At 44.3% G+C, this 25574-nt stretch overlaps 1 protein-coding gene across 6 annotated transcripts in view; it reads right to left on the bottom strand.

The window, feature by feature from the left end:
- The window catches only part of GNG4 (G protein subunit gamma 4), an 80625-nt gene that overhangs the window by 38145 nt on the left and 16906 nt on the right, over positions 1 to 25574 (bottom strand). For 2 of the 6 annotated variants that reach the window (XM_072822973.1, XM_072822968.1), the window contains exon 1: positions 15624 to 15644. The exons of the other annotated variants lie outside the window; for them this stretch is intronic. The gene's annotated coding sequence lies outside the window, so the exon portion shown is untranslated. Of the gene's footprint in view, positions 1 to 15623; positions 15645 to 25574 lie in introns of those variants that run through there. 6 annotated transcript variants of the gene reach the window in all.

The following is a 25574-nucleotide window of genomic DNA, read 5'->3' as shown; positions in this document are numbered from 1 at the left end:
CATCGCTCCCAGCCGCACACACCATCCCACTTCCTGCCAACCTCTGCCAAACACAAACCTTTTAGATGTCTTTTCTTATTATAAAAAGCTAGACCAATTGTAGAAAAAATGTGAATATAGAGAAAATTACAGTAAAGAAAATAAAAATCAGTGATAATGCCTTTTCCCAGAATTGACCACGGTTAACATTATTCCTATGCATATTAGAAATAAGCTGATTCCAACCAAAGGACATTTAGCACAGAAGAGATGACTTGATCGGGTGGCTTTAAAGCCTTCTTTAAAGTCAGGGACTCTCCACAGAGAGACAAGACAAATAGCTTGTTGCCTCCCTCCTCTGGAGAGACTGATTCTGGGGCAATTGGTGCATCTCCCAGGGGTTTCTTGAACATCTCACCCTATAACATCCATTTTTGGGGAATCCCAGGGACCCTGCAGCAAAAATAAAGGGTGGACTTCAGGGAATGATGTGAGAAGTTGTGCTCAGTGCATTTTCCCTAGCCTACTCCGGAGGGTCCTGCACTTCCCCACTGTGAGTTTCCTTCACCCCCACCATCTCTAGGTAAGTCCTAGAGAGGAGGCCTGCTGGCCTGCAGGGGCAGAGCCTAAAGCCTGCCACCTCAGCAGGTGATTTTAAAGCAGGGCTCCAGGAGTCTTCCCTGCCTGCACTTTGGACAAACATGAAGCCCTGGGGGGAGAGGGTGGGGCTGGTAAACAAGCCGTCAGACCAACCCAAGTCCCCCTCCATGCCCTGACCTCTGCTTCCTTCAGTTATCTAATTTTGTTCTAAAGTCAGATGTGCCCAGGAGAATGCTCTCTACTCTTAGTGTCTTCATCCTTAAAAGAAAGGCAGAAAACGTTCCTCTGAGCGGGTGTCACATCACAGTTTCCCACAAATGTCCTGTAATAAATGCCACAAATGGGGGAGGGCGCCTGGGTGTCTCAGTTAGGCATCTGCCTTGGGTCATGATCTCTGGGTCAGATCATGATCTCCAGGTCCTGGGATCAAACCCCACATTTTGGTCCCTGTTCAGCGGGGAGTCTCCTTCTCCCTCTCCTTCTGCAGCTCACCCTAATTGTGTGTGCGCTCTCTCTCTCTCTCTCTCTCTGTCAGATAAGTAAATCTTTAAAAAAATGTCACAAATGGGACGAGAAAAGCTAGGAGAGAACCAGACGATACACAGATGACGCTGATGTTTGCTTTATGAACTAGATATTTTGTCACTGGACACATCCTGACTTAGAGTCTAAGGCTTCGTGTGGCAAATTCTCTTGCTTGGCTCCATGAAAAAGGGATCCCTGATCACAGAAGTTTGAGCCACAGCCGTTGTTTTGCTCCTCCCTCTGGAGGGCCATGCAGCACACTAGCACAGTAAAGACTCTGAGGAGTCCTGCAGTAGAAGCAGCCCTTTTACTCAGCCCCACCACTCCCCAAATGGTTGATTCAGGAACACCCCAGGTTTTATTTTTGTTTTTTAATGAAATGATGTATCTCATTCTTTTCCATCACACCCTGGGGTCAACAGACCCATTGACACAAGTGGCTGCACCAGCTCTGGCTGCCCAGAGGGCTGATAGGATGGAGAAGAGGCCTTGTACCGTTCCCCAGGCTCCTGCTGCTCCCCAGCCCATTGTGGGAAGGTCTACCTCTACCTGCGACCCCTAAACCAGCTGCTATCAGAACCCCTGGCGAGGGGGGGGGGTGCGGGGTAGACCACTAAGGACTGACTGTCCTCCACTTCCATGACCCTGGGCTGTTTTCTTTCTGGGCCCCCTGGGGATTCTGACACCTCAAGTTCTCCAACCACTGCCCGAGTCCGTTGGTTCTGAGACTTTACTGTGCATCTGCATCATCTGGGGCGTTTAAAGGTGAGATGCACTGGTCACACCCCAGACCACATTGAGTCACACTGTGTGACTTCCCAGGTGATCCTGAGGTGCAAGCCACATGTGGAAAGACCTGGCTCTAGTCTGTGTCTATACTGGTGCTTGTGAAACTCTGCTGTATGTGTGATTCATGCAGATCTCAGACTCTCACTCAACAGATTCAGGTGGGCCTGAGATGGCGACCTGCCTTAGTAGCCTGGGAGCTTGTTACAGATACAGAATCAGGTCCCACCCAAACCCCTGGAACTGAATCTGCATTTTAATCTGAGTGTAAATTAGAGTTGGAGGTGCTCTGTGCTGGAGCAGGGGGGCCCACTGCCACTTTATGCAGGGACTCTGAGCCCAAGGTGAAGAGACTTTATTGAAGACACAGGAGTCAATAGGTGGGGGATGGGAGAGTCGCTATTCTCCTGGCCCTCCTGTTATTCACTCTCCTGCTCAGCTTTTGTGCTGCTCCTTTCAGTGACTTAGTTGATTCTGGTAGTTCTTGGAGAGACCATACATTACAAAAAGACTATTAATTTCTCCGTGTCCACTTGGCATCTGCATAGCATTTTCCATTCAATGCTTGGGGCATATTTCAGAAGTCAACCCACCAACTTGCTCTGGGCCCCAGGAGGAGCTTTAGGAACCTTCCCAGATTCACTGCTGTTTCTTAAGTGAGACAAATTATTAGTGCTAATAGGAACTTAGCTCCTGATTGGCTTCCTTGATCTGTTACTGAAAAACGCTGCCTCTTAACAGCACTAAATATGCTGCCATGATGTTTTCAAAAGCCCTCCTGCCCCCCAAACAGAAAAAAGTATACTCACCTGTAAACAAAATGCTGTAATCTCATTGTGAAACTCTAGAAAGATCCACCACGTGGCCACAGCTGTCTGGGAGGTCCTCAAGGGCAGAAACTGGTTTTACTAATGTCTGTGTTCCCAGGACTAACCCAGGACAGGCCCGCTGTCCATGTTCATATAAACACGATTCACCTATGCATGAAAGAACTAACTAGGGCTTCATAGCAATGGTGTTAATTAATACTCCATGACTGCTGTTGTTTCAATTCTTTTTTTTAATTAAGATTTTACTTATTTATTTGACAGAGAAAGAGAGAGAGAGAGAGAGAGAGAGAGTGCATACACAAGCAGGGGGAGCAGCAGAGGGAGAGGGAGAAGTAGACTCCCACCTGAGCAGGGAGCCTGATATGGGGCTCCATCCCAGAACCCTGGGATCATGATCTGAGCTGAAGTCAGATGCTCAACCATCTGAGCCATCCAGGTGCCCCTATTGTTTCAATTCTGAAATGGAGCTAATTCAGCATCCAGTTGTGAAATGTAGTGACCTGAAGTCATACATATTTGCTGGTGGTATGGTGCTGGGCCTTGAGGAACCAAGATCATAGTCTCTATTCTCAGAGCTTATAGTCTGCTGGGGGTGTTGCACATTGTTCATACAATCGTGCTGATGAATGTATTCTTATACACAGAGGCACACAATTCATAGTGGGTATATAACCAAAGAACTTGACTTGACCTGGTGGTGGTTGGTTTCTATGAGAAATTCTGAAGCTATAAGGAGGAATGAGACTTGCCTGCCCTCACAGAGCTCAGTGTCTGAGGGGGAGAAGGCGAGTAACTAATGGTCATGGTGTAGTAAGTGTAAGTGGGGCTGAACCCATTCCCTCCTTTTCTTGTAATATGTAATTGTGGCCCATTGTGAGGGGAAGATGGAAGAGCAGGAAGATCCTGAGCTTACCTCCTCCCACGGACACACCATGGCTACAACTACACATAGAGAACTCTCTCTGATGATGACCTGAAGACCGATAGAACAGATCTTCCACAGCTAAAGACATAAAGAAAACGTCACATTGAGACAGGCAGGAGAGGCAAGAGATGTGGTCTGATCAAGAACCACACCCCAGGCCTGGTGACCCACAAGCAGGAAGGATATCACAGGCACACAGGTCCTCCCAGAGGAGCGAGGATTTCCAGCCCCACATTGGGCACTCCCTGCCTCAGGAATCTGCACTGCCAAGAAGACAAGTCCTGATACATCTGGCCTTGAAAGTCAGCAGGGCTTAGCTCTGGGAGACCTGAAGTGCTAAAGGCAACCATGACTCTGCCGTTAAATCTCTCACTCTGAGAACCAGCACTTTGAAAAGTGCCTGGGTTATATGTGAAGGAGATTTATTGACTAATTTTTGGGTATGCGCCAGAGGGACAGGGATCTGTAGGAATTTTCTCCAAGAATGAAGTGTTGGCAGGTGGCATTTCTTGCCCTCCTTCAACCTAAATGGCAGCAAGAGAAAAGAAAACAGTGCAAGGGAAAGCTCATAAGACTAGCAGGTGATTCTCCAGCAGAAAGTTTTTAGGCCAGAGAGTGGCATGATATCTTCAAAGTGCTAAAGGGAAAAATCTTGTAACCAAAAATATTCTACTTGGCAAGGTTATCATTCAGAACCGAAAGAGAAAGAAATAATTTTTAGAGAAACAAAAGTTAAAAGAGTTCATTACCACTAAACTGGTCTTTTAAGAAGCATTAAATTATAGGGATCCCTGGGTGGCACAGCGGTTTGGCGCCTGCCTTTGGCCCAGGGCACGATCTTGGAGACCCAAGATCGAATCCCACATCGGGCTCCCGGTGCATGGAGCCTGCTTCTCCCTCTGCCTATGTCTCTGCCTCTCTCTCTCTCTGTGACTACCATAAATAAAAATTAAAAAAAAAAAAGAAGCATTAAATTATAAAAGCATTCTTTAAGGAGAAACAAAAAGGCCATAACTAGAAGTAAAAAAAAATGAAGGAAAAAAATGTCAAATATATAAAACATGGAGTGGGGAGAAAAACGTAGTGCTTTTAGGATGTGTTTGAATTTAAGCAACCATCAACTTAAAACGGTTTGCTGTATCTCTGCAGGGTGTTACATATAAACCACATGTAACCACAAATCAAAAACCTATAATAGATGTACAAAAAATAAGGAGAAAGGAATCTGGGTATAAAACTAAAGAAAGTCATCAAATCATTAGGGAGGAGAGCAAGAGAAGAAGATAGGAAAAGAGAAGATCTACAAAAGCAATCATAAAACAAGAAACAAAATGGCAATAAGAACATAACAATCAACAATTATTTTTTTTCAACAATTACTTTAAATGTAAATGGACTAAATAGTCCAATCAAAAGACAAAGAGTAGGTGAATGGATAAAAAGTCCAAGTCTCATTTATATGTTGCCGACAAGAGACTGACTTTATATCTAAAGATACATGTAGACCCAAAGTGAAGAGATATAGAAAGATACTTCATGAACTGGAAATGAAAAACAGCTGGAGTGGTAATACTTGTATTGCACAAAATGGACTTCAGAACAAAAACTGTAAGAGACAAAGAGGTACACTAGGTAATGTTAAAGGGATCAATTCAACAAGAAAATTTAACAATTGCAGATATCTATGCACCCAACATGAAAGCTCCTAAATACACAAAGCAAATATTAATAGACACAAAGAGAGGAATTGACAGTAATACAATATAATAGTAGGGGACTTTTACATCAATGGATAGATTGTCCCAACAGAAAACACAGAAACCAGTGGCTTTGAATGACACATTAGACCATGTGGACCTAACAGATACATACAGAACATTCCATCCCCAAAAAGCAGAATACACGTTCTTTTCAAGAGCACATGGAACATTTTCCAGAATAGATCATGTTAGGCCACAAAACAAGTCTGAAAAATTTAAGAACATTGAAGTCATTTTAAGTATCTTTTCTGACCACAATGCTAAGAAACTGAAATCACAAGTTTCCTGGGAAACAGGAACACATAGAGGCTGAACAACACACTACTAAACAACCAATGGGTCAATGAGAAAATCAAGGAGGAAATTAAAAAAAAAAACAAAACCTTGTGATAATTGAAAATGAGATCACAACATTCCAAAAACTTTGGGATGCAGAAAAGCAGTCCTAAGAGGAAGTTTATAGAGAAACAAGGAAAATCTGAAATAATCAAATTTACACCTCAAGGAACTAGAAGAAAACTAGAAGAAAAAAAAAAACAACCCCCCCCCCAAAAAAAACCAACAAAGTTCATGTTAGTAGAAGGAAGGAAATCAAGATCAGAGCAGAAATAAAGGAAATAGAGACTAAAACAAACAAACAAAAAACAGTAGAAAAGATCAACAAAACTAAGAGATGTTTCTTTGAAAAGAGAGCCACACTGATAAACTGTAAGCCAGACGCCTTAAGAAGAAATGAGAGGACTCAAATAAGTAATTGGACAGAGAAGTTGCAACTGGCATCACAAAAATACAGAGGATTATAAGAGACAACTACAAAAAGTTATACACAAACAAACTGTACAATCTAGAAGAAATAGACAAACTCTTAGAAACATTCAACCTTCCAGGGCTGAATCAGGAATAAATAGAAATCTGAACAGATTATTATTAGTAATGAAATTGAATTGGTAATCAAAACTCCTAACAGAAATAAGTGCAGGACCTAATGGCTTCACAGGTGAATTCTATCAAATGTTCAAAAAAGAGTTAAGAACTATTCTTCTCAAAGTATTAAAAAAAAAAAAATGGAAGAGGAAGGAAAACTTCCAAATTCATTCTAGGAAGGTAGCATTTATCTCATACCAAAACCAAAGACTTAAAAAAGAAAGAGAACTACAAGCCAATATCCCTGATAACATAGATGCAAAAATCCTCAACAAAATATTAGCAAACTGAATTCAACAATACATTATAAAGATCACTCACCAAGATCAAGTGGGATTTACTGCAGGCATGTAAGGATGGTTCAATATTTGTAAATCAACATGATACACCACATTACCAATATGAAGGATAAAAATCATATGATCATTTTAGCAGATGCAGAAAAAGCATTTGACAGAATTCAATATCCATTCATGATAAAAGCTTCAAAATACGTTCAAATCTTGACACAAAGGTATCAAGAAAAATTTAAGAAGTTCTATTTGGAAAACCAAATATGAGGTGAGGATTATTTACAGCGAGGATTCCACCTTATGAAGCCATGTTCACTTCTAGGGGTTTAATTTTTATGGCCACAGACTGGTAGGTGGGCCTGTCAGATCCCACATGTCCCCACAAAACAGCTCACTGAAGAGAGAGCCCAACACACACCCCTGGATCACTAGCCACACTTTGGTCTTGAGTCACTATTTCCAACATTGCACGGTACATATCATGCAGATTTGCTCTTTGGTCCAATCCCCACACGTTAAGGGGGCTACAAGTAGAAATGTAAGGATATCACTGTTTTTACCCTAAAATCTAAAATCCTGTTAGATAGTAAGCCCTTAAGGTGGCACTGCTTTGGGCTTAAAAGCTGAGGAGAGGTTCTCCTGGTGTCCACAGCAATCATTTATTCAACATACATTGGTTTTGAATTGCCAAAAAGATTTTATGTATTCAGTCAAACATGTTGGAGTGCCCCCCAATAATGGAGCTTCAAAACAAGAGACATGATTGGAGGAGAGATCTTTTACCTGAAAAGTCATAACTACTGTAGTAGCAAAGGCCAGGTTTTCTGTACATGTAGAAGCAAAAAATGGTACTTTAGCCTCCCAAGAGAAATCTTGCTTTTTTCTCACAGTCATGCCAGGGTAGAGCTGAATATCCTGACTCCTGAACAGAAAATCAGGTGCTGTCGCACTGGGCTGCACTGGGAACATGGTCCCCTCTGTCCCTTTGGTCCCCTCAGCTGGGACAAGGCCATGGCCATGCCCATCCAGCTTGAACCACTCTGCAACTTAAACACTGTGATAGTTCAGCTTGATGCATTTTACTATCTGGGTCTCCATTACTCAGTTTATATCTTGATTGCCTGATAGTATCTTCCTGATATAACAGTTCATCACACCGAGGCTAATCCAGCACAAGAATAAGAACTTTTAGCATGGCACATGCTGTAACAGACCTGAGGGGCAAGTGGATCCTCAGAAGAGTATTCTGGTCTGAACGAAGCTGGAGCCTGCTGGTCACCAGCCACAGGTGACTGCCCTCCTTATCTGGCCCTGACTAAAGTCAAGAAAATTAGAGAAGGTTGGCAGACCAGCTGTTATATTTAAGGGCATTTGACTAGTTATTTGACAAGGTAGTGCAGAATAAACAGAAAAAGAGAACCCAGGTCCATCTTCCATGTGACCCTTAATACTTCCCACTCTCTCATCTACATGGTTATCCCCAGACATTTGTTTCCTTGACCTTGCAGATAGTCTAAAAATTTTATTTGGCAGGAACAAGCACTAAAAAGTCTAAAAGTGCTCTGTTGCTTTTATATCAGCCATCATAGAGTATGAAATTCTTTTTCTGCCTGCCGGATTAAACATTCATTACTCAAACTAGACCATGCCATTGACCAGTGTGAATACAGTGAAGAACAAAGACTCAAGTCCTGTGTGTGGGATCTTATAGTATATAACGAGACACTTTTCATTTTTTCTCAGGGCGACTCTACTGAAGTGTGTGGGTCACTGCACCAATGAAGAGGCCATTTAGAGGTGATGTGGCTGGGCCAGTTTACTGGCTTCCTAGGATTGCCATAAGAAATTACCACAAACTTGGTGGCTTGAAAACTCATTATTATTTATTCTCATAGTTCTGGAGGCTAGCAGTTTGAAATTAAGACCATGTTAGGACCATTAAGACCATGCAGGGCCATGTCCTTTTTGAGAATATTAGGAAGAGAATCTTTCCTCTTCTTTTCCTGATCTTGGGGCTCCCAGCAATCCTTGGCATTCCTTGCTTATAGAGACATGACTCCAATCCCTGCTCCCATCTACACAACCCCCTCCCCCTCCGTGTTTCTGTGTCCTCTCCTTTTCTTCCAAGGGCACCAGCCATATACTGGATATAAGGCCTTCCCTAATCCAGGACGACCTCTAACTAATGACATTTGCAAAGACCCTATTTCCAGATATAACCACATTGTGAAGTTCCAGGTGGGTAGGAATGGGGCGGGGGCACTATTCAACCCAATCTGACCATGACCAAAAGATTGTGGCTATAGGACTGTGATCATTTCTATGAAGCAACATAAATTTTGCTCTTTGTAAGACCTGTTAGAAAACACCTCTCTGAGAATGGCATCGTGTTTTATGGCTATGTAAGAGAAATTCATCCTAGGGTGATAGGAACATGGGCTGAGAAACAGCCTATACAACAGAATTCATAAATTATACCCATCTCGATTTCCCCAATTTACCAATGAAATAGCTGAAGTCTAGCCAGTTATTTCCCCAAAGTCATTAAGTAGCTAATCAGTGGAGAAAAAAATATGATGAAAACCCCAGGTTGATCACCCTTCATTCATTCATTTGACTCTTACTGTGTCAGGCACAGCACTGAAGAAATGAGAGTGATTCATACATGATTGTCGCCCTCTATCTCGTGGGAGACAAATCTCACAGCAGCATATGCAGTCATAGTTTCCAGAAGTCACCACAATAGTCTAGGAAGGGTAGAGGGGCCAAAAACGAGAGGATGGATTCTTCTTGGGGTGGGCAGGATGATAAGAGGAAGAGTGGGAGGGCTTCATACTCAACCTGAGCCTGCAAAGTGACCAGGAGCCCACGAGGCAGAGGAACAGCATGTGTGAAGGTAGACAAACCACAAACAAGCCTGACATGCTCTAAACACTGCATTGTTCTTTATTTCTGGAGCCCAGGAGTGTAGGGGTCAGATCACAGAGGGTCTCAAATGCCACTCTAAGAGGGTGAGACTTGTATCAAGCAAACTTATAATCAACTGAAGGGTATTTAAGCACTTTTACATTTTAGAAAGATCACTTCAACATAGTGTGGACATAACCAGAGGTGAATGAGATAAGCAAGAGACCAGTTTGGAAGCTCCATGAGTCTAGATGAGAGACTCCCTGTGTGCAGTTGAAGCTCTGGCAAGGAGAGGAGATGGAGGGTGATAGAAAGTTGGTACTAGGATGGAAGTATAAAGAGGATGACATTAGGATTTGAACGTTGGGGAAGGTGGGGAAGGAAGGCGCCTGGCCCACTGTCAAGGAGATGGTGTCAGGCCACTCACCAGGCTCAAGAAGAGAAAGGAGGGCTTGCAGATGTGTGCAGTGAGTTCATGTGGGGTAGTCTGCGTTTAGGGTGACCGTAGGACACCAAAGAGAACATACCCAGCAGACAGGCAGGCTGACAGGGATATAGCTTAGAAGTGACTTTGAGCTGAAGTGGGAGAATTGTAACTCATGACTATTATGGGGCACCAGAAGTCGACTTATGGAAGCCTCAGAGGAGGTGGGAGCATGAGTCACAGGGCAGGGCCAGGTGAAAGCCTTGGCTCAGACCTGCATGGCAAGGCTGGGCAGAGGAAGGAGACCCCATGCTCATCTCTGTTCTGTTTCTTTGCTCTTCAGTCTGTATTTTCAGAATTACAGAAATAAAAGATTCAATACTGATAAAACCAATAAATTACTGGCTGCAGCCAAGATCAAGATGGCTGGGAGATGTGCTGTTCTCCTTGAGAATGCCTAGGCTGGTGCTGACTCCCACCACCCCACTGGGGGCCCTGATATAATTCTGGCCCCCTCAGCCCCTTTGCCAAATATGCAATCATGATCAACCAGGCCATGCCCTACAACTATCTGGTGCTCCTCTGAGATGATGGGAGTATGCCCTGCATGCCTAGGCAGCCCCTGGGGCCCTCAGGGTCCAAGCTCACAGTGGCTGAAGAAATTGAGTGACCATGTCTGGGTGACAGGGAAAAGTCCCCTTCCCCTGTGGCCAATAAAATGAGAAAAGTGAAAAAAAAAAACCCACCCCCAAACAACAAATTATTCTTTATAATTTATGGACCAAATGGCACAAAATTGCTAGGACTAAGCCTGAAGCTTCATAAAATGAAATTCTGCAGAACGGGGAAGTGACAGAGGAGCTATTGTGTCACTATAGACACCAAACTATTATGTAGTTCGTATGGAGAACAGTCTTACATGAGGCTGTTGGCCATTGCCAATGGGTAAAGTGTGGAGCTTGCTCTTGGGGAGACATCTGCCTGCAGAGGTGACCATACAGACTCTGAACTTACATATAGCTGCCCCTTGAGCACGTAGGAGTTAGGGTGTCAACCCTCCCTGCAACCAAAAATCTGCATATAACTTCTGACTCCCCACCAAATTTAATTACTAATTGTCTACCGCTGACCAGCAGCCTTATCAGTAACATAGTTAACACTTATTTTGTATCTTTTTTAAAAAAATATTTTATTTATTTATTCATAAGAGAGGCAGAGACACAGGCAGAGGGAGAAGCAAGCTCTGTGCAGAGAACCTGATGTGGGACTCGATCCCAGGACTCCAGGATCACACCCTGGGCCAAAGGCAGACGCCAAACCGCTGAGCCATCCAGGGATCCCCCACTTATTTTGTATCTTATATGTACTTTATACTATATTCTTACAACAAACTAAGCTAGAGAAAAGGAAACGTTATTAAGGAAAAGATAAGGAAGAGAAAGTATGTTTACAGTACTGTGCTATACTTAATCAGAAATAAATCCCACCAGTGGACCCTTACAGCTCAAACCTGTGTAGTTCAAGGTTTCAACTGTACACTGCATATCACAAACTATGTAGTCAAAAATGCCAACACACATTCAGTGGGTCATGCCCTTTGGGGAGAAGCAGTTCATGCCAATTTGTCTGCCTCTCCCAGCCAGATCCTCTGCACCCGTTGGCAGTTTTCAGCCATCTTGCGAGGGTTCAGGTGCAGCTTCCAGCGTCAGAGCAGAGTAGAACCAGTGGCCTATCATGAGTCTGGACATACTGCCTCTCTCCAGGAAGGTTCCTCCTGTTTCCTAGGGCAGCCCTCTGCCCTCACTCTGGTGGTTCCCCCTAATGTGGGCTTCAAATGCCATGGCCTATTTGTGCCCTCGGGAAATAGTAGTCTTGACAGACAGACTAAGCTAGCTGAAGAAGACGAGGCAGTTCCATCCTCTGAGACCAGTTCCAGGAAATACTGTTTCTAAGGACTCCAGCTGCTGGCAACTGCATTTTATCTCTTACCATTTTGTAAGACAACATTTACATTGAAATACTTGACTTTCTAAATAAATTTGCTGAGGTGACATTCACCTGACATAATGAACTATTTTGAAGTGAACTTTTAGTACATTCACGATGTTGTGCAAACACCACCTCTACCTAATTTCAGTACATTTCCATCACTCCAAAATAAAACTTCATACTCATTAAGCAGCTCTCCCCAGAGTCCCTAGCAACAACCAACCTGCTCCTGTTTCTATGTATTTGCCTCTTGTGACATGCTATATAAATGAGATAATTCAATAGGTGCTCTTTTGTGTCTGGCTTATTTCACTAGCATAATGTTTTGGGATTACACTCATTTTGTAGCACATATCAGTGCTTCATTCCTTTCTATGACTGAATAATACTCCACTGTATGGATATACCACAATTTTCTGCTGATACTTTGATGAACATTTGAGCTGTTGGGATTACTTTTTTGACTATTTTGATTACTGCTGTTTTGAACATGCACATACATACATTTGCCTGAGTACCTATTTTGAACCATTTTACATTCCCACTAGCAATGTATGAAGGTTCCAATTTCTTGACATCCTCACCAATTTTGTTATTTTCCATTTGGAGGGTATTATCACCATCCCAGTAGGTGTGAAGTGGGACCTCACTGTGGCTTTCATTTGCATTTGCCTAATGACTACTGAACATCTGATGCCAATGTTGAGCATCTTTTCATGTGCTTATTGGCTTCATTTATTTTTTAAGAATGGTCTTAATGTGGGGTGTCTGGTGGTTCAGTTGGTTACGCATCTGACTGTTGATTTTAGCTCCGGTCATAATCTAGGGTGGCGAGATCAGATCCCGCTTTGGGCTCCATGCTCAGCAGAGTCTGCTTGGGATTCTCTCTCTCCTCTCTCTCTACCCCTCCTCTCACAACTTGTGCTCTCTCAATCTAAGATAAATAATAAAATCTTAAAAAAAGAGGATGTTAAACTTTTAAAATTTTAAAAATCTCAAGTTTATAGAAAGGTTGCAAGTACATCACCAAGATTTTTTTTCTGAACCACTTGAGCATGAGTTACCAACTTGACTCTCTATTACTCCTCAATACTATGGATCTCCAGAAAACAAGGACATTCTCTTTATATAACTACAATACCACCATCAGTCAGGAAGTTTACATTGATACATCACTATCATCTGATCCTCAGACTCCAAGTTTCATAAAAAATACCAGTAACATCCTTTATAGCAAAAGGAAACCAACTCTGAAAACACTTTGGTCTTGGATGTCAGCCTTCAGAACTGTGAGAAAATAAATTTCTTTTGTTTAAGGTGTCTACCCTGTGGTACTTTGTTTTGTTAGCCAAAGCAGACTAATACAGCTCCTCATTGGTTGCAAGATGAAAGCCAACCATATTAGTCCAGTACAACACCAAAGATTGAGCAAACAGACTCACATGATTATAATAGAACATAGACTAATCTATTTAAAAAGATAAGGACAGAAGCCCCAGCTTGCCAGCAGGACAGTGTCAGGACATCTCATAAGGAGCCCTTTAGTAGTTCTTACTGCAGTTTCTATGGCATCCAGGAGTTATTTAATTCCCAAGTGGCAGCATGGTTCAAGGAGGTGAGATCTTTATTGGGAGGGGCAAAAGACCTCTGCCCACAGAAGTAGTATCTCTTCAAAATAGCTTCCAGGTCCCCACAGAGATATGTCACTTTAAAAAGTCATCAAAACTGGAGAAAGCCCAAAGTATAGTGTCTATATTAGGTATCTGAAGTTCATTCATAACTGCTTCCAGTCCCTAAGTAATTTACCAATCAGTGGACAGTTTTACCATAAGCAATGTTGCCTGACAATATAGTTGACATACACTGTCTTATCTGGTTTCCAGGGTGTATGAGGTAGGCAGAATAATGGGTTCCTAAAGATGCTCATGTCCTAATCCCCAGAACCCATAAATATGTTATGTAATATGACAAGGAGGAATTAGGATAGCAGATGGATTTAAGGCTGCTAATCAGTTGACTTTAAAATAAGGAGGTTAGGGGTGCCTGGATGGCTCAGTCAGATGGCATCTGCCTTTGGCTCAGGTCATGATCCCGAGGTTCCAGGATCAAGCCCCATGTCAGGTTCCCTGCTCAGTGGAGAGTCTGCTTCTTTCTCTACCCTTCTCTCCACTTATGCTCTCTCTCTTATTCTCTCTCAAATAAATAAAACCTTTAAAAATAAAATAGGAAGGTTACCATGGATTATCTGAGAGGGCCTAATGTAATCACCAAGGGTCCTTATAAGAGAAAGAGGGAGGCAGGAGAGTCAGTGTCGGAGTCTGAGATTTTAAGATGCTACATTGCTAGCCAGCTTTGAAGATGGAAGAGGGCCGTGTCTCAAGGAATGTATGCAGCCTGGAGGTTGGGAAAGGAAAGAAAATAGGTTTCCCTTCAGAAAGAAACACAATTCCGCCAACACCTTAATTTTAGCCCAGTGAGACCCTTTTCAGATTTCGGACTTCCAGAACTGTGGTAATTTGTTACAGCTGCAATGCAGGTAACAGATACAGGTGGTTAACAAGGCTGGGTTCTCAGTGGGGGGAGTGGCCTGTGACACTTTCACTCACATGTGATTGATAGCTGGCCCCTCCCTCTCTCCTCCAGCCTCCCTCTGGCCCTCTCCAACTATGTTAGTCTGTTCTGGCTGCCATAACAAAGTACCACAAACTTAGCGGTTTATGCAACAGATACTTATTTTCTTATAGTTTGAGAGGCCACAAGTCCAAGGTCAAAGTGTCGGCAGGTTGGTTCCTTCTGAGGTGTCTCTCCTTGGCTTACAGATGGTCGTCTTCTTGCTGTGTCCTCACATGGTCTTCCCTCTTTGTGTGTCTGTGTCCTAATCTCCAGTCCCACTAGAATAGGGCCCATCCACATGACCCCATTAATTACCTCTTTAAAGACCCAGTCTCCAAACAGGGTCACATTCTGTGACATTCTGAATTTGGTGGGGGACACAGTTCAGCCCATAACACTCTGCCCTCTGGATGCCTAGAATTCATGTCTTCCTTACATTGAAAAGTAAATTCCCCCTCGTCCCAACAGCCCCAAAGTCTTAATCTTATTCCAGTACTATATCTAAATCCAAAATCTCTATAAATCAAGTGAGGGTGAGACGTGAGGTATGATTTTATCCTGAGGCAAAAGCTCTACTCTAGCTGTGAACCTGTGAAATTAAACAAGTTATCTGTTTCCAAAACACAATGGTGGCTTAGGACAGACTTTTTCATGCCGAAAGGGAGAAACCAGAAAGAAGTGGTCACAGGTCCCAAGTGAGTACTTTGAAAGACAGGGTAGTGCTATAGACTATGTCAATCCCATTTTGATGTGACATTATTTCAACAGAAAAGCTATTTTTACAAGGTGGGAAGTGTCTGTCAGAGCAAAATGACACATTTGAATTTTCCATGTAACTTTTAACTGAAAAAAGGACAAATGCTGTCATATTTCAGTTCCTAGCATTATTCAAGAATAATGAATTTTCTATAAACATTCTTTAGCAAGCCACTAATTTGCACGATCCTGGAGAATTAATCTTTTAAAGAAATGACATTATTTTGTTCCTAAGTATCAGGATTTGACTTTACATCGTGTGTGTGTGTGTGTGCATGGATGAATTTATTTTCCATCTCATTTGCTTCCTACCAGATTCTTAGTAGTATGATCACATAAGCTTCCTCTGTCATCTTTGGCTCCATCACAATTCTCTTTCACCTCTAGCGACCTGTTATTCGTCTTGGTCAAGATTGCTATTTGCAAACAAGCTCCTAAACATCAAAGGAAGATTGTTAGTAAATTGTAGCTCTTGGAAAATCTGTAACACACTGCTGACTTTCCTGAACCTGGGGAAGAGCTGACTTTGAAAGTAGCTCCCAGGAGGACCCAGAGCCTGTCAATACCCAGGTGTGAGGAGCTGCCAGACTGCTGGGGAAGGAATTACCAGAGGCAGGGGAGAGCCCCACATGGCAAAGGTACCCAGGGAAATTGGTGAAAAGAATAAGGAGTGATACTTTCTGCAGGTTGATGCTGGGACCTCCATAAAGCTGCAGGCCTGCTGTCACTTCTCGTCTCTCTCTTGCTCAGGACACTACTTTTCTTTCCCACCATCCCAACCTTCTCCTGCAAACTTCTCAACTTCTTTTTCTAAAAAATACTTTATTTTTCAAAGCAGTTTGGGTTTCACAGCAAAACTGAGCAGAAAATACAGAGATTTCCCAAACCCCTCCCCTCTACACACATGCATGGCATCCCTCTAGCAGAATCCCCCACCAGGGTGGGACGTTTGTAACAATCAGTGAACCTGCACTGACCTACCATTACCAGCCAGAGCCCAGAGTTTACATTGAGGTTCACTTGGGTACTATACAATCTATGGGTTTAGACAAATGTATGATAGATCCAACCATCGTTACGGTGTCCTACAGAATAGGTTCACTGCTCTAAAACTCCTCTGAGGATCAGGCATACTTATACCTGCCACATGGCACAGTTCTGAAGCTTAAATGAGAAAGTGTGAGTGAAGGGTCTAGAAGACTTTCTGGCGGGCCCTCGGTAAGTGGCAATTATCAATACGACAGAGGCACACGGGGGCAGGCCGTGCCAGGGGTCTTGTAATACGGACCGTCTGCTCTCCCCAGGACTTTGTCAGGAACGGCAAGCCTTCCGTGTGTGTAATCATGTAAGGGAGAGGGGCACCTGGAGGCTCAGTTGGTTTAGCATCTGCCTTCGGCTTGGGTCAGGATCTCAGGGTCCTGGGAGCAAGCCCTGTTAGGCTTCTCCCTCTCCTTCTCCTTCTGCACGCGCTCTCGGTCTCTCAAAAAAAATGATGAAATCTTAAAAAATACATAAATACACATGTAAGGGAAAAAGCTAGACCACCTGGAGTAGAGTGAAACCTGACAAAAAGAACAACCCAAATTCATACCTTTAAACTGGCGTGAGGGGACAGTGCTCAGGACTGTTGAGCTGCACCTCCCTGCTCACGGAGGGATGGGATGAGTGTGGTGGATTAAACAGCAGATGCACCCAAGAGTCTTTGGCTCTCGTTTCCAAAGCCTGAGCCTCAGAGGTGGGAAAGAATTCAGGGTACGGGGGTGTGTGTGCCTTGGCCAGAGCAGGAGGGAGAGTAGAGCTGCCCCAGGACCAGAGGGCGACCTTCTCCAAGGTCCATGTGGCTGGGGGTGGGGTGGGGTGGCTACAGAACCTTCTCAGGTGGGGCCTGGTGTGGGGGTGAGTCTGCCACACCCTGAACCCGCATAAGTCCCAGAGAGGCTGGGGACACTGGGTCAAGATGGAGACTAAAGTCCTGTGCCACCAGAGGGATGCATGCTTCAGTTGAGTTATAGGAAAATGAGAAGAATGCCCTTCCTCTCCCACACTGGAGCAGGTGGACCAGGATTCGCACCAGCCCTTTCGTCCTGACTCCCAGGCTGACGGTGCCCTTGCTAATGACAGCTTCCCTGCCATGAGCCCAGCCTCCCACCCTGTACACTTCATTCAGAGGTTTGCCTCCATTTTTGTGATCCGAGTCCTCAGACGCCTTTGATTCTGGGGCTTCCATGCAAGTCCCGGGTCAAGGGCTCCTGGTCTTAGCATCTCATCTGGCTCTCTGTAGCTCACTAGTCATTTATTGCCAGGCTGCCCCTCTGAAGGCTTGCTTCGTTGGAATCTTTGTGACTGATGATGTGGGCAGCCAGACCACCCTCAAGTTAATTACCGCCCCCCTCCCCACCCCAGAACTGAGCAAGACCAGGAGACAGCCGTGCAATCCCTCTCTGAATAGAACTGGCATTTGCTCTACTTGGAAGTGATGACGTTTAACACCTGCTGGATTTTTCAGACAGGAGTTAATTAGTAAAATTGATGTTTATATAAGGCAAGAAAAAGCAGAGGCTCAGATATAAAGCCATTATTTTATTTCTTAAACTACATTTCATGTCATGGTATATGAATTCCTCTGAAATGTCAAATACATGAGAGGCTTTAAGAAAAATCGGTACCAAACTTCCTCTGTATAATATTCAAAGTTAAATAATTCCAATCCCAACCTAGAGTCAGCTGCCTGAGTTTACTCTTAGGTGCCTGAAACTTTCCCACTGTCATCTTTTGCTTTCGCTATTTTATTTATTCGCCACCCCAACTCTTTCTAATAAAAGCTGCTTCTACTCATTTTTGGGGTCTCATTTAAATGTTACCACCCTCTCAAACAAAACTTTCTCCAGCCGGCTTGTCCTCTCAGTGCCTGGAGCGGAGCACCACCATCCATCACCGTGATGCTTCTAGGCTTCTTGTTGTCCTCACCACCATAGACCTTGTACTCTTGTATTCAAGTAGCAGTGAATGTGTTTTCTTCCTTTCTAGACTGCCAACTTTTTTGAGGATGAGGAATTTGTTAGGTTCATTTTTGTAACCTCAGGGCAGCTAGGAAAGGGGTTTCCACTCAGTAGATATTTAATGAATTGAAATGCAAAAATGAAAAACAAACCAACAACCCAGCATCCACTGCTTTCTCAGTCAGTATCTTGGAACCCAAATGGTGGTGTCCTTTCTAGAGTCAAACGTCCTCACTTGCAAAGACTCCAGGTCTCAAGAATTCTTTTGAAGGATGTGTTTATTTCCAAATGGAAACAACCTAGTTTTTTTCCTCCCTAATTATGTACTCATTATAAAATATCAAACTTTGGGGTGCCTGGGTTGTGCAGTAAGTTCAATGTCCAGCTCTTGATTTCAGTTCAAGTCATGATCCCAGGGTCCTGGGATGGAGCCCTGCCTTGGGCTCCCCACTCGCTGGGGAGTCTCCTTGTCTCCCTCTCCCTTTGCCCTTCCAATCCTTTCCCGACCCCGCTCAAACTCATACATGGGCTCACTCTCTAAAATAAATAAGTCTACAAAAAAATACAACAAAATACCCAAAATTCACAGGAAAATATAAAGTTAAAAATCAACTGTAAATTGAGTTATTTCAATAAGATAATTAAGATTTTTGTTTATATTTTTTAAAGTTTTATTCCATGAAAGAAAAAAAAAACAACCTAGCAGTTCTCATGTTAATAATGTCTTTTAAAAAAATCAGTATTTAGTGGAGGTATTTCCAAACTACTTTTTTATTATGGAATGTAGTCCAACTGAGAGAATAATATAACACACACTCTCATCTATCACCAGCTTATGAAATAAAACAAAAATATGTGGTTGAAGTGCTCTGGTACCTCTCCCCAGTAATCACTCTTATGAATTTGGTTTTTTATTCCCACAAATCTTCATACCTTTTAAAACACATGTACATATCTCTAAGCAATCCACAGAACTATTTTCTATTTAAAAGTATTTATAAATGGCATCCTATGTGTATCCTCCTGAACTGTTTTTCTGAGCAGCTCACTGCTATAGTGTTCTACTGTATATATTCCCCCCTATTTATCTTCTGCCCTATTATTGCAGAGCTGATTATTTCCAATATATATATATATATATTTTTATGATAGTCACAGAGAGAGAGAGAGAGAGAGAGAGGTAGAGACACAGGCAGAGGGAGAAGCAGGCTCCATGCACCGGGAGCCTGACGTGGGATTTGATCCCGGGTCTCCAGGATCGCGCCCTGGGCCAAAGGCAGGCGCCAAACTGCTGCGCCACCCAGGGATCCCAATATTTTGTTATTGTTGTAACTATGTACCATGATGCTATGAATATATCTCTTGAGCAAGCGTTCCTGAAGGGTGCACACTAGGAACAGAAGTGGTTGGTATCAGATTACACATGCCCTTCACTTTTACCTTCCCTTTCTTTTAAATAGGACAACAACAGGAAGATATTCGAGGCCCTGTTCATTCACCGTAACTTCACCCAAATCAAGCACAAGCCCATGAGAGATGCTGTCACTCTTTATTCAAGAAATATGAGTTCTCTTGTGAGACTGTTTCCAGGTGATCCTCAAGATCATCAGCGCCTTAAAGGTCAGATACACACCTTGAGAGCACAGTAGGGACTTGATTTTGCTGTGGAGGACCGCAGACCGTGGTCAGTCCAGACCAGCAGACAGGTGCCGTGGCTGGCAGCAGAGGAGATGCCCCATCAGTGGCAGGGCAGCCAGAGCCAGGCGTTTTGCTCATCCTGGGAATTCTGGTGAGAGCACAGGCACAGGGTTTGTACGCGGGTCAGCACAGCCTGAGATGCCAGTTCGGGGCCCGGTGGATCTGCCTGTCACAAACGGGGGCCACCGGGTGCCTGGGTGGCTCAGTGGTTGAGCATCTGCCTTTGCTATAGGTCATGATCCCAGGATTCTGGGATCAAGTCCCACATCGGACTACCCGTGGGGAGCCTGCGTCTCCATCTGCCTATGTCTCGGCCTCTCTCTGTGTCTCTCATGAATCAGTAAATAAAATCTTTAAAAACAAAAACAAACAAACAAAACAAGAGCCACTCTGAGTGGTATGGGTGCAGGAGAGGAGCTGGAAACTGCCGTTACCACCAGTCATCCACTGCTCTGTGGATGGGAAGCCTTTGTCAACCACCACTCAGGAAGCAGCGGTCCTGGGGACTGATGCTCATACCCTCCTCCCTGGGGTAGGCACTGCAGGACTCAAAAGTGGCTTCCAACTTACCACTGTTTATACGTCTAGCATAATTATGGCTTTCTTGTAATTGCTTTCAAAGTGGTGATGCACAAATTAATCCTTGGCTCACCAAAAGATAGCACAAACTGACAGGAAAGCTGCATTCTGGGACTGTGTCCCATGAGAGTTTAGAAGAACCCCTGAGATGACGCCTGGTGGACCATAAGCAAAGAAAGGATCAGCAGGCTGTGTTCCTCCAGCTGGAGAACACTTCACAGGGCAGGGCAGGACTTAAGTTTCATACTTTTCATCTTTGTGCAAAGACGAAGCACCTCTACTGTAGAACAAGCTGCCAGAACTAAATTCAAGAATCCTCTTTCAAGTCAAGCAGGAGCAGTTAGGATGCTCCAACACTCGTTCTGGAGATGAAAAGAGGTTGTTTTGTTTTGTTTCAGAGAGGAAGGGTGGATGAGAAGCCAGGAGATTTGCTTTTGATCCCATTTCTATTTTTGATTACTTGTCTGATTGTGAGCAAGATTTGGTTTCTGCATTTCAGGGTGTCCCTTTGTGACATTCTGTCATCCTCTTGCCCCAAAAAGATTAGAGTCCAGTATAATGCATCAGGTGGCAACAAAACCAATGAGATGACTTAGCAAATTCATAAAATATGAGACACTGTCCCCTGACTTCCTGAGATAACAACCTAATGGCTTGATTGTGATGAAAAAAAAAAAAAAAACAGAGAAAAATAGTAATAGAGTTTTCATACTAGTATAGGAGAATTTATGACCAAATGGCTCCTCTGATAGTTGTCTTCAAAAGAGGAAGGCAGGCTGACCTTGCAGGCCATCACCCACCAACACTGCTAATCATCTGTTACATACATTAACAGATTTCTCCAGGGTGTTTATTCACACTTTGCAGACAGATTGATTTGTGTTGCTCAAGTGAGCTGTGCATGGAGGAGAATTTTTTTTAGCACCAGTGGGGAAAAAAATATGACACATTAAATAAGCCTGAAAGTGATCTGGTCATTTTCCAGGAAAAAAGATGCAGGGTCTCATGTTGAGTTTTTCTTTACCATGTTGGCAGCCTGCTGGTGACCCCCTGCAAAGTAGTTGTTCTGGGTGAACTGTCCCTAAGTGGTACAGGTGGTAGTGGGGAGTGGCAGGGCCGAGGCTGGAGGCAAAGAGAAGTTCTACCTTTCCCAGTAGTCAAGGAGGCCATGGGCCACAGGACCCATTTAACTGGCCCAACCGATGTCAGCTGTGCCCCGTCTCGACATGTAGCATCTGAGGTGGTGATACTCCTACTGTGCCACACGGCTGGACCATGGTGGGAAATCTCGGGAAATCTCTGAGCAAAACAGTCTTCGGGAAAGCTGGCTCTGGCCAGAAGTTAGCTAGTTGTTGGGAAGAGGCACCTGGGAAAGAAGTAGTCTTATCAAGATACTAAGGCTTTAAGAAGCAAGAAAAATGTACCCGTAGTCCAGCTCATCTACAAAGTCCCTGTAAGATGCAGAGATAAGTATCCAAATCTGAGATGCAGACAAAATGAAGCTCTGGTCCAAAGAAATGCAGGGAGAGGGCGGCAGAGGTCCTACCAGTTGCTAATCAGTCACCACTTTGCCGGGGAGGCTGAGGGACCAACAGCCAGTCTTAGGCTTGTTCTCTACACCTATGCAGGGAAGACCTGTCCTCTGGAAATTCTCTACCAATGTCCTGTGGAAGGAGCAAGGCTGCTTAGGAATTCTTCCTGCCCTGAAGCCCGCAGCTGATACAGAGAGGCAATGTGGAAAAAGGTAGAGAGCAGCAAAAAAATTTACAGTGTTTTAGAAAATCTACTACATTTGTGAATGAACCACAGAGGACTCAAAATGGAAAGGATTTCACAGACTAGGGCTCCAATGGTTTTAAAGCATAAAGGTCCCTTCTAAAAAAAAAAAAAAAAAAAAAAAAAAACAGCAGCCTCCTTGTGGCAGTACTTTTGATATCGACTCAGAAGATAAAGAGTGATATAAAGAATTCAGTAATACACTTACATTCATTTTATCTTCCAAGCCCAAAGATGTGTATGCACACTTGAAAACTAGCAGTAGACAAGTACGTGACGTTCCATGTTCAGTCTCTACAGTGTTCCTGGGCTGGACCTGGATTCAGAGGCTTCTGGCAGAGGTTCTGAGTTATCACCCAGAGGCAGCTAAAGACTGGGGGAAGGGACATGACGCAACCCCCTCTAAACAGCCAGTTATTGGGGGAGAATCTGGCATCCCCACACTGCCAGGGGACCTCTCTCTGGGGGACCCTGAATGAGGCTCTTTCCTTTCCATGAGTAGGTGAGCCCAGGGTAGGGTGAGGACAAACTGGCTCTCTCGGCAGCGAGAGAATGTCCTGCTATACTGGTCTGTGCTAGCTTTCTCTCCCTGCTGCCTTGTATCCTATCCTTCCCAGCCAGCCAGAGGCATCCACATTGCCTTGGGGGAACTAGGATTATTAAAGCAGGAATAGAAAGGCAAAGAGGTACTTTGCTTTTTTCTTTCAAAGTAGGTTGTGAAAGCCCTCCTTGGGAACATGTTTTGGATGCCAGAGCTTTTATATGAAGAAGACTTGTAGAAAGGGAGGACCCCAAAGGCACCTAGAAAGAAAATAGAGAAAGTCCTGGATTCACCTGTCCCTAGGACACCTGTGTTGGGAGAGGTGGGGTGAGTGGCACAGAATAACCTGGGAGCCTGGGGGACCCAAATGGAAGAAGAGCAGTTTGCACTGAGAAGCAGGCCTGCCTTCATCACGCTGGGAGCCCATGCTTGCTGGAAACTTGCGGCCACTCAGGGTCACATCATCCATGCTGAGGCCATGTTCTCTGGGGGCCTCCTGCCAGCAGATTTGCATGGCACCGTGGGTCTTCTGCAGGATGCCTACCTGTGCCCTGAGATATGGGTGAGCCTCATCCAAACTACCCCCCAGGACGTTCTCATGTTAAAGGCCCAGGGATCTCAGATACTCCCTCCAGCAGGTGGGCCCCAGCCACGTGGTGGTACGCAGTCACCCCAGCATCTTCTTCCTGTACTTGGGAAGAGTACATATGACCTGGAATCTGAATATACATATTGCCCTGTAAGGGCATCTGGGGCCATATTCCCCCTAAGAGGCAACAGAATGCAACTGACAATGTGGGGGAGCCCCGAGTTCCTGTCCTGGCTCTGCTGTGCGCCTTAGTCAAATTATACCTGAGACTTAGTTTCTCAGTTAAGAATGGAGATAAAAATTCAGGTCTCCTAGCATTTCCGAAAAGATCAAGTGGACAGGTTACGTGAGTTCTTTTGGTTAAAGTACAAGATGCTAATCAAATGTTAGCTATTGCTCCTTTGATATTCTAAGAAGTGCCCGTAAAATACTTGAAATATAAATTCAGCAGACATATCTTGAGTAGTGGTGTCGGGTAATGCTTACTGTGCTTAATATTTTAAAAAAATAGAATAATAATCTTGAAACACCATCTTAAAATTCTTCTTACTTATTTTAGTCAAAGATTGAAGGATGAGAATCTTTTTATTAAAGAACTCCTAACATAAAGAATTGTTTATATTAAAGAACAAGAATGAATAAACAGAAGTTTGAGATAGAAACAGATGTCTGGAGACAGGAGAATCTAATATGCATAAGGTTGCTGCGCTTACAGATGACCTGGCCAGACCCTTTAAAACCATGTGATGATGGAGAAAGGTAGCACTGTGCATCAGCACGTAGCTCAGTCCATGCTTGGTGTCAGGTGGAACTGGGTAAGCAGGGATGAGGAGCTGACTTCATCTCCAGTGTTGGGGTTAGGGGGACACTCACAGTCGGCATGGACGTGAGCAGATCCCCCTAGAAAGGGGCTCCAGCAACGAAATGGAGGCCATCCTCCACTCAACCAAGAGGGTCCAAGGATCCAGCTCCTGTCTGCCTGCCTTGTGGGGTTCATCTTCTGATGCTCCTGGTCTCCCAACAATCTCTCAGGCAGGACACAAGCAAGAGCCGACAAGTGTAGGATCTGGAGCCAAAAGGCAGAATTTGGAATGCTCCAGCTGCTCCTTGCTCCCTATGCAGCCTTTGGGCAAACCCTCAGCCTCTTGTTTTCTTCAGTGGTAAAATAGGAAGAGTTTGTATTAGCTTCTTATTGCTGCTGCAATATATTATAACACACTTATGGTTTCAAAGCCACAAATTTGTTATTTGAGAGAGAGGGGCCTGATGGCAGAAGAGTAGGGGTCCTCAACTCACCTGGCCCCAAAAGCTTACCTAGGTAACTTTCAAAGCATCCTGAACACCTACAAATTTGACCAGAGACTTAAAGAGAGAACAGCTGGAATGCTACAGAGAGAAGTTTTCACTTCTAACAAGGTAGGAAGGCAAAAAATAAATAAATAAATAGAAAAGAATAAAGTGGGGGAGGGGCACCACAAGGAGCCAGGCAGTGAAAGCCCCCAGGGCACGAAAGTCCAGCCTTGGAGAAGCGGGAACTTTAAAAATCTGCGCTGGAGTTTTCCTGGATGGAAAAGCGCTTAGCAGGGAAACTGGGCAGAATCGCAGGAGGGGCAGTGAAGCCTCCAGATTCCCAGAGTCACAATAATAGGAGGGGCGCCGGTGGGGGTGGGGGGTGGGGGGGAGGGAAGCTCACCACAAACCGCAGTCTGATATCAGTAAAGGGCTGGAGCACTGCAGCCCTGGGACATTTGGGAAAAGCAGTTAGGCAGGCTGGCTCTGGATGGAGGCGGCTGTAACCCGTTCCCTTTGGGGGAAGCGGTCCCCGGGAATATGGGTCTAGAAGCACAGGGCCTCGGATCCCAGGGTACCCGAGCAGACAAAGCCAGCCATCCTGAGTTCCCCTGGGGACAGGTGGAAGCGGGGAGGGCACAGGACACCGAGAACTCTCCCCCAAGCTGTGCAGACCAGTACACCTGCACCTGTCCTGGGAGCATCCAGGCCAGTGCAGACTGGGAGACTGCAGTTAGTTACTTGTGGGGAGCTCGGCTCCAGAGCTGGAAATCTGGCCACTGCCATTGTCG

The sequence above is a fragment of the Canis lupus genome, chromosome 4 (assembly GCF_048164855.1).
Source record: "Canis lupus baileyi chromosome 4, mCanLup2.hap1, whole genome shotgun sequence".
Classification (NCBI taxonomy): domain Eukaryota; kingdom Metazoa; phylum Chordata; class Mammalia; order Carnivora; family Canidae; genus Canis; species Canis lupus.
This window is presented reverse-complemented; position numbering and strand designations above follow the sequence as displayed.